The 7,836-nt window shown below is 45.5% G+C and overlaps 1 protein-coding gene across 2 annotated transcripts in view; it reads left to right on the top strand.

Moving 5' to 3' along the window:
* The first annotated feature begins 5,690 nt into the window (after positions 1–5,690).
* The window catches only part of COL22A1 (collagen type XXII alpha 1 chain), a 233,608-nt gene continuing 231,462 nt past the window's right edge, over positions 5,691–7,836 (top strand). For both annotated transcript variants that reach the window (XM_066990776.1, XM_066990778.1), the window contains exon 1: positions 5,691–5,915. The gene's annotated coding sequence lies outside the window, so the exon portion shown is untranslated. The remainder of the gene's footprint in view (positions 5,916–7,836) is intronic.

Below are 7,836 nucleotides of genomic sequence, written 5' to 3'. Positions count from 1 at the left end.
ATACATTGCCACAAAATGTTTGGAAGCAATATTCATATGGATTCACATGTGGCTGGTTGCATTTATTGAAGGAAGGACTGTGAGCTGTTTGAGCCGTACGCCACATCTTTGTGAAATCCCCGCACCACAATCACAGACTGAGAAGTTAGTCGGGGAAGTGCCGTGAAACGATTCCTGTTTTCTTAGCCACCTGCTGAGGCATCCTTTCCTGAGGGGATCGGGATAAACAGACCTTCCTGACCTGCTACAGCCATGCTCCCATCTGCAGGGTGAAAAGGGAAATCAAAGGCTCCTGACCAGAACAGAAAGAATTGCAAAATTTGGGTAAATCAAATTATATATCCATGCAACAGTTTTCATAGTCCTCTGAGCTGCTGTTACAGTGCTGTTTCCAGTAGAAAATCTAATAAGACAGCATTTGAATTACCATCTGCATATTCTTAAAACATTTTATGTTTCTCCCTACATCAGTGCAAAGATATGTTTATAGAGGAATGATTTACCTTCTGTTAATCACCTTGATGCAATCGAAGGAGAAGCAACAGCTCTAATAACTGAGTTTCCTTGAAGTATGTTGACAGATTATTGTTATAAGTAGTAGCTCAAATGCTAACTGCTAGAAAATACATTTACACACATACTGTGCCACTGTTAAGACAAAAATGAAGATCTTAGGTTTTCTTTACTATATGCAACCCTCATTTTTTGGTGCACCTTTTGATTTTATCTCTCACAGCTGATCAAGGTAACGTGTTGGTGAAAAACTCCCTTTGCTGTTAGTGTCACCAAATTCTTGGGAAGCTTTCTGGAGAAAGCCACCACCATCGCACAGGCTGGATATTTTCACATTAAGTAAAGGTAAAAATCAATCAAACATTGGACTGAAAAATAAAGTAACCTGAAAAAAAAAAATCTGCAGACTGTCAACATAAATATTGTATCACTCTATTATGGGAAAAGTTTTGGTTTGCTCCTTTGGCCTAGAGGTGAGCAACTCCCTATCCTTCTGCTTCTTTTCATGTTGTTTGTGAATGCTGGAATGGGAACAGTCTGAGACAGATGTTTCCTTTCCAGGGATACTGATACATATGCAGAATTAGATACCAAATGTATTTTGTTGGTGGTGTTTTTTGTGAAATAATGAAATAAGAAATGATGATAGAGCTGTGAATAAACTGTGCAACAACTCCAGACATTGGGCAGGCATGAAGCAGGTTGTGGGTCCTCAAGAAATCCCTTACCTTCCTGCATTCACCTGCAGATGGGTTCTTTCATGCCTCTGAACAGATTTTCTAGTAAACCGTGGCTAAAATGCAATCCTGCAAAGTTTTAAACAGCCATACTACTAACACTAACTTCACCTCCTAATTCAGCAAATATGTACCTAAGTGCTTGGCTGAATCAAGCTCTCAATTGTATTGAGGTAATGATCCCTGCAGGAAACCTATAGGGAACAGTAAAGGTGATGATCTTTCTTCATTAGCAAAGTCTTTCTGTACCCACACAGAAGATACCGAACGATTTCTGCATGAGGATGTGAGGAACTGACAAATGAAATGCCTCTCTTGCAGATGCACTCTGTCAGACAGGATGGCCGTGAATTGGTCTTAACAATGTGTAAAGGATAACATTACTGTGCTTTGTCTCATTGACTGTAGCAGGGAGGATACCGGGGTGAGTGAAAATAACATCTGTCACTGGCAAAAGGGCTTACAGAAAGTGCCAGAGAGCTGCCAAAAGATTTTTGGTTGTATGAGTTGCCTGGGAAAAGGGCAGCTTGTAGAGGGAAGCTTTATTTTCCTGGAGGTATTATACCAGGAGAAAACTCTTGGAGACACACACTGCCCCATACCAAGTGGGTACCATGTACGTACCCCATACAAAACTGGAGGGAGAGGGTGACTCACCAGGGGGCCACAGAGAAATCCAGAGAGACCCTGATGGGCTGGAGAGGTGGGCTGACAAGAACGTCAAGAAGTTCAGCAAGGAGAAGTGCAGAGTCCTGCAAGATGGGGGGGAAAACCCCAGGCACTGGGACGTGCTGGGGGCCACCTGGTCCTGGTGGACACCAAGTAGAACATCAGTCAGCAGTGTGCCATTGCTTCCAAGAAGGACAATGGTATTCTTGGTTGCATTAAGCAAGGTATTGCCTTCAGGTCAAGAGGTGTGATCCTTCCCCTCTGCTCTGCTCTGGTGAGGCCACACCTGGAGTGCTTGGTCCAGTTCTGGGTCCCCCAGTACAGAAGAGGCCTGGACCTACTGGAGAGAGTCCAGCATTGGGTCACTACGATGATGAAAAGACTGGAGCACCTCTCCTGTGAGGAGAGGCTGAGAGAGCTGGGACTGTTCAGACTGGAGGAGAGAAGGCTCAGGGTGGATCTTACCAACATGTAGAAATACCAGAAGGGAGGGCACAAAGAAGACGGAGCCAGGCTCTTTTCAGTGGTGCACAGTGACAGGACAAGAGGCAATGGGCACAAACTAGAACACACAGGAGGTTCTATCTCAACATCAGGAAGCACTTCTTCACTGTGAGGGATATGGAGCATGGGCACAGATTGCCCAAATGGGTTGTGGAGCATATTCAAAAGCTGTTTGGACATGGGCCTGGGCACCCTGCTGTAGGTGGCCCTGCTTGAGCAGGGGGTTGGACCAGATGACTTCCAGAGGTCCCTTCCAACCTCAGTCATTCTGCGATTCCACAATTCTGTGATACATTCTGCCGTGTGAAGCTCTGCTTCCTTACCACAGCAATCGGGGACAAAGCCTCAGAGATCCTGGCTGCAGGGGGCACTGGGGCCTTCCTCCCATGTGTTGGTTTGTGACAGTCATCAGCAAGTGACAATCGCTAGTGTGACCCCTTCCCAGACACTGACAGAGAGGCCAGATGAAAAAATAGCAGCTAATTCAGTTCAGCAGTCTCCCACCTGCCAGCAACTGCTACAGTAGTGCTAAAATAATTAATCATAGAGGGACACCACTATGCTCAATTTGGACTTCCCCCCCCCCCCCCAAACCATTGGAAATATGTATAAGTGTTTTAATAAATTGAAATCATACACACATAGATACACACATATATATTTAGTGAATATATATATATATATATATAAAAATAAAGTGACTACATGTTTCCCAATACGTTTTGAAATGTGACATGGTGGGATGAACTGAATTTGGTCAATGATTTTTCTTTGTAAAGCTGAAAACTTTGTGGAGGGGAACCCGCAGTGCTCCTTCAACTTCAGGGGGAGCTGTAACGTGAAAGAAATCACCACATTTCTGCATGTGCTGGTACCATTTAGCAGACAGAGCAGATAGAATAAAGCTATGATCTGCCACCAAGAGCTGACTCAACCCGGTTGACACCCAAGGCTTTAATCCCAAACTGGGAAATTTTAGCAGCAGCAGAACAAGTCCAAAACTTTGGTGAATAAGCGGCTCTAGATCACCAGCTCACAGAGGTACTCTCTAGATGCGACCGTATTTCCAGCCGTGCTAAATGGGCACTCGGAAAGGCAGGACGTTGGTGGCATCCTCTGCGTCTCCTGTGACCCCCGTTTGAGACAAGCAGTTTGGGACTGACTGGGCTGCCCTGTGAGCCTCACAGCCCACTCTGATGAGCAGTTGTCTGTGACGAAACAACACAGATTGCTATAGGATTGCTCCTTAAGATAAAACAAAACAAAACAAACAAAAAACTGTGGTCTGAAGTTTGCTGCTGTGGTGTTGTCAGATGAGAGATGGAGAGATGTGTCCAGGGGAGGGACGAAGGACTGGTGGCTCCAGCACACAACTCAGGGCTGAAACTGCAGCAGAAATATCGCAGCTGAGGGCTTTTTATTTAGACACTGAGCTCATGGACGGGGGTAAAAGCAGAGGCCACCTGTTTGCTGATCCAGAAAGAGCATTTCCTTCCCGTACTGTTTGAGAACGCATCTGGGTCTCTTCCCTGGAGGTGTCCCCCCCAGGGCACATTTCTCATCCTCTCCTCTTGAGTAGGAGGGCTCGGGGCTCAGGTTGCTCCCCATACCTTGGGTCTGCACCCCAATCCCTCTTCCCTCTGACATCTCCCTCATTGCCCCACATTCCTCAGCCCCACATCCCTTCAGCCCCACAGCCCCACATCCCTCAGCCTCCCTCAGCCTCCGTTCCCCCTCCCAAGCCCACAGCCCCGGCCCCGGCCCGTCCCCCCCCGCTCCGGGCCGGCGACGGGACCCTCCCCGCCCACCATTTCCCTTCCCTTCCCCTTCCCCTCCCCTCGCTCCATAAACCCCCCGCCCGGCCCGCCCCGGCCCCTCGCCCGCCTCAGCGCCCGGCCCGGGCCGCTCCCGCCCGCCAGGGCCCCGCCGGCACCCGGAGCCCGCCCGGCTGCCTCGGCGCCTCCTGCCCTGCCGCTTCCCTCCGTGCTCTGTCTCTCTCTCTCTTTCCCTCTTTTTCTTTTTCTTTCTTTCTTTCTTTCGTTCTTTCGTTCTTTCGTTCTTTCGTTCTTTCGTTCTTTCTTTCTTTCTTTCTTTCTCTCTTTCTTTCTCTCTTTCTTTCTTTCTTTTTCTTTCTTTCTTTCTTTCTCTCTTTCTTTCTTTCTTTCTCTCTTTCTCTCTTTCTCTCTTTCTCTCTTTTCTCTCTCTTTCTTTCTCTCTCTTTCTTTCTTTCTTTCTCTCTTTCTCTCTTTCTCTCTTTCTCTCTTTCTCTCTCTTTCTCTCTCTCTTTCTCTCTTTCTTTCTCTCTCTCTTTCTCTCTCTCTCTTTCTCTCTCTCTTTCTTTCTTTCTTTCTTTTTCTTTCTTTCTTTCTTTTTCTTTCTTTCTTTCTTTCTTTCTTTCTCTTTCTTTCTTTCTTTCTTTCTTTCTTTCTTTCTTTCTTTCTTTCTTTCTCTTTCTTTCTTTCTTTCTTTCTTTCTTTCTCTTTCTTTCTTTCTTTCTTTCTTTCTTTTTCTTTCTTTTTCTCTTTCTTTCTTTCTTTCTTTCTTTCTTTCTTTCTTTCTTTCTTTCTCTCTCTCTCTCTCTCTCTTTCTCTCTCTCTCCCCATCTTCTTTCTCCTCTTCTTTCTTCCCTTACTTCCTTCTCCCTTTCTCTACTCTCTTCCTCTCCTTCTCTCCTTCATTTCTCCCATTTTTTTCTCGCATTCTTCCTTTTTTCTTGCTTTCTTCCTTTTCTTTTTCTCCCTTTCCCCTCTTTTATTCTTCCCCTTATTTTCTCCCTTTTTCTCCTATTTTCCTCTTTTCTCTTTTCAACCCATTCTGTTCTTCATTTCCTCACTTTTTTATCTTCTTCATCTTCTATTTCCTTTTTTATTTTTTCTCTTCTTTTTTGCCTCTCCTCTCCTCTCCTCTCCTCTCCTCTCCTCTCCTCTCCTCTCCTCTCCTCTCCTCTCCTCTCCTCTCCTCTCCTCTCCTCTCCTCTCCTCTCCTCTCCTCTCCTCTCCTCTCCTCTCCTCTCCTCTCCTCTCCTCTCCTCTCCTCTCCTCTCCTCTCCTCTCCTCTCCTCTCCTCTCCTCTCCTCTCCTCTCCTCTCCTCTCCTCTCCTCTCCTCTCCTCTCCTCTCCTCTCCTCTCCTCTCCTCTCCTCTCCTCTCCTCTCCTCTCCTCTCCTCTCCTCTCCTCTCCTCTCCTCTCCTCTCCTCTCCTCTCCTCTCCTCTCCTCTCCTCTCCTCTCCTCTCCTCTCCTCTCCTCTCCTCTCCTCTCCTCTCCTCTCCTCTCCTCTCCATCCCACCCCCAGCAGAGGATGCAGCATTTTTCCCACCCCTGCTCCATCACCAGCACATCCCTGTGACTCCGTGCGTGTCCGTCTGCGTGTCTGTGTGTCTGTGCGCTACTGCCCTGCACGCCCATCACCACAACACATCCTTGGGGGCTGACAGCTGTGCAGAGCGCATTTGGGCTGTGGTACAGGTCACCGGTGGTGCTGTGCTTGTGCAGGTAAGAGGGCATCCTTGGCTATACAAGCCTGGCACCCGGGACACCATGACTATGAACACAACCCTTGTTTTGTCCATTTCTTTTCATTTTTTCTCCCACAGGGAGGCAGCTCCAGTTCAGAAGATATTTTATTTTATTTTTTTTTAATTTTTATTTTTGAGTATGGAGACATGCAGGAACAGCATCTGTGTTTTAAAAAGAAAATTCGGTAGGAACTGTGTTTGGGGTTTGTTCATTTTTTCCTTATTTGACAAAGTTTGTAGACCTGACTCACCTAGACTCTAGCTCACGTCTGGCTCAGCCCTCGACTTGTGCTCGGCGGATGCGGAGAGCCTTCACTGCAGGTGATAAAGCAGAGACCGGCGAAGGGCTAATGCCCTTGGAGACGAACCACCCAGAAAGTTCAGAGCTGACAGGAGGTTTACAGATGTCAAGATTGCGTTATAATTACTCTGTTTGGGGTTGGTTCTTCCAGTCATACGTACCTTGGCATTTTGATGATCTAACACCCCCTTGTATTCTAACTGGGTGGCACTTCAGTTTCTATCAGTATGTGGGAATACCCTGACGTGTTAATGGGATAATGTTTTGTTTTTTTTTTCAGTTCATGTTTATTATGAATGTGCTTTGCATCGCTTTCTTGCTATAGCCTCCCAGTCTTCCTCTAAGCTGCCTCATTCAGCAGTTCTTTCACTTCTGTACTTTTATATAGCTAATGTTCTTAAAAAGTGTACTGACTGCTTCACAGCTGACACTTCACAGGCATTAGTATGCATGCAGTGCTGTGCCCGTTTGCCTGTATTTTGATTAAGATCTTAAAATAACACAGCCCATCTGCACAGTGTGGACACTAATGGAATCATTCTCAGGAAGATGCACCTGCAAAATCTATGCATGGAACTGTATGCTGAATTTCCACCGAGGAGTACTCTAGATGTATGCCTGAATCTCCTCTTTCTCTTTTACAAATGCCTGTTTAGACATCTGACTGGGAGGACGTTTGTATAAATACTAAAGGAAACATACTATTTAATAAAATACGAGGAACAGTTTCTCCTAGGTCAGGCAGTCAATCACAAGATTTAGTTTACCTCAAAAGCTCCATGATTATTTTAAGAGCAGAAGTTTCCATGCAGTTTTTATTGAACTTCTTTATTGAATCCCTCTGCTATGCATATTTCCTAGTGTGATGCTGCAATTCTTAATATACAGGGACTGCAGTTTGGATGTGCTCTTTGTCCGTGATTGGGAAGATGCTCTGAAGTAAGCACCCAAGTAAGACATATTAAGTATATGAAAACATCTGTTAGAATTTACATCAGTGGAGTATTTATGGAACGTTATTACGAAACAAAGTTGTGACTATATAATGCAGCTTTGCTGTGTATCTTTAATATGTGTGTTATGTTGCTGTGGCTCCGGACAAGGCAGGGTGATGTTTTGGGATCCTTTCAGGTGAAAGCTGAGGCTTGGAGAAATTGCAGTCCTGTTCTGAACTTAGAGATAGGCAGCCTGCCAACAGATGAATGTCATCTGAGTTTGGGTAGAATTATTCAAAGTAACTTGCAGAAGGGCAGTCTTCAACACTTTTCAAAGTGAAGGGAAGAAAACAGGTCTTCTGGAGCAGTAAATGATAGTGCTGCTCTCTCCAGGGATCAGTTTGACCAAATCTTGCTTTGTTAGTACAAATAGTATTCTCAATAACTTGAGCATTTGTCTTTGCAATTTGCGTGAGACCTGTGCCATGAATGAAAAGAGGCTTTGGGTTGGAACAATATGTGTGATGGAAGACTTACTGGGGGGGATGTATCAGTATGATTCATGAGTATGACTCATATCAGGATGGTGGAAGAACGAGTTCCCCAGTGGGCACCTAATGGAGGAGGAATTAGGTGGAAAAATTAGTTTGTTTCTGCATTTG

This window comes from Anser cygnoides, chromosome 2 (genome assembly GCF_040182565.1).
Source record: "Anser cygnoides isolate HZ-2024a breed goose chromosome 2, Taihu_goose_T2T_genome, whole genome shotgun sequence".
Classification (NCBI taxonomy): domain Eukaryota; kingdom Metazoa; phylum Chordata; class Aves; order Anseriformes; family Anatidae; genus Anser; species Anser cygnoides.
This window is presented reverse-complemented; position numbering and strand designations above follow the sequence as displayed.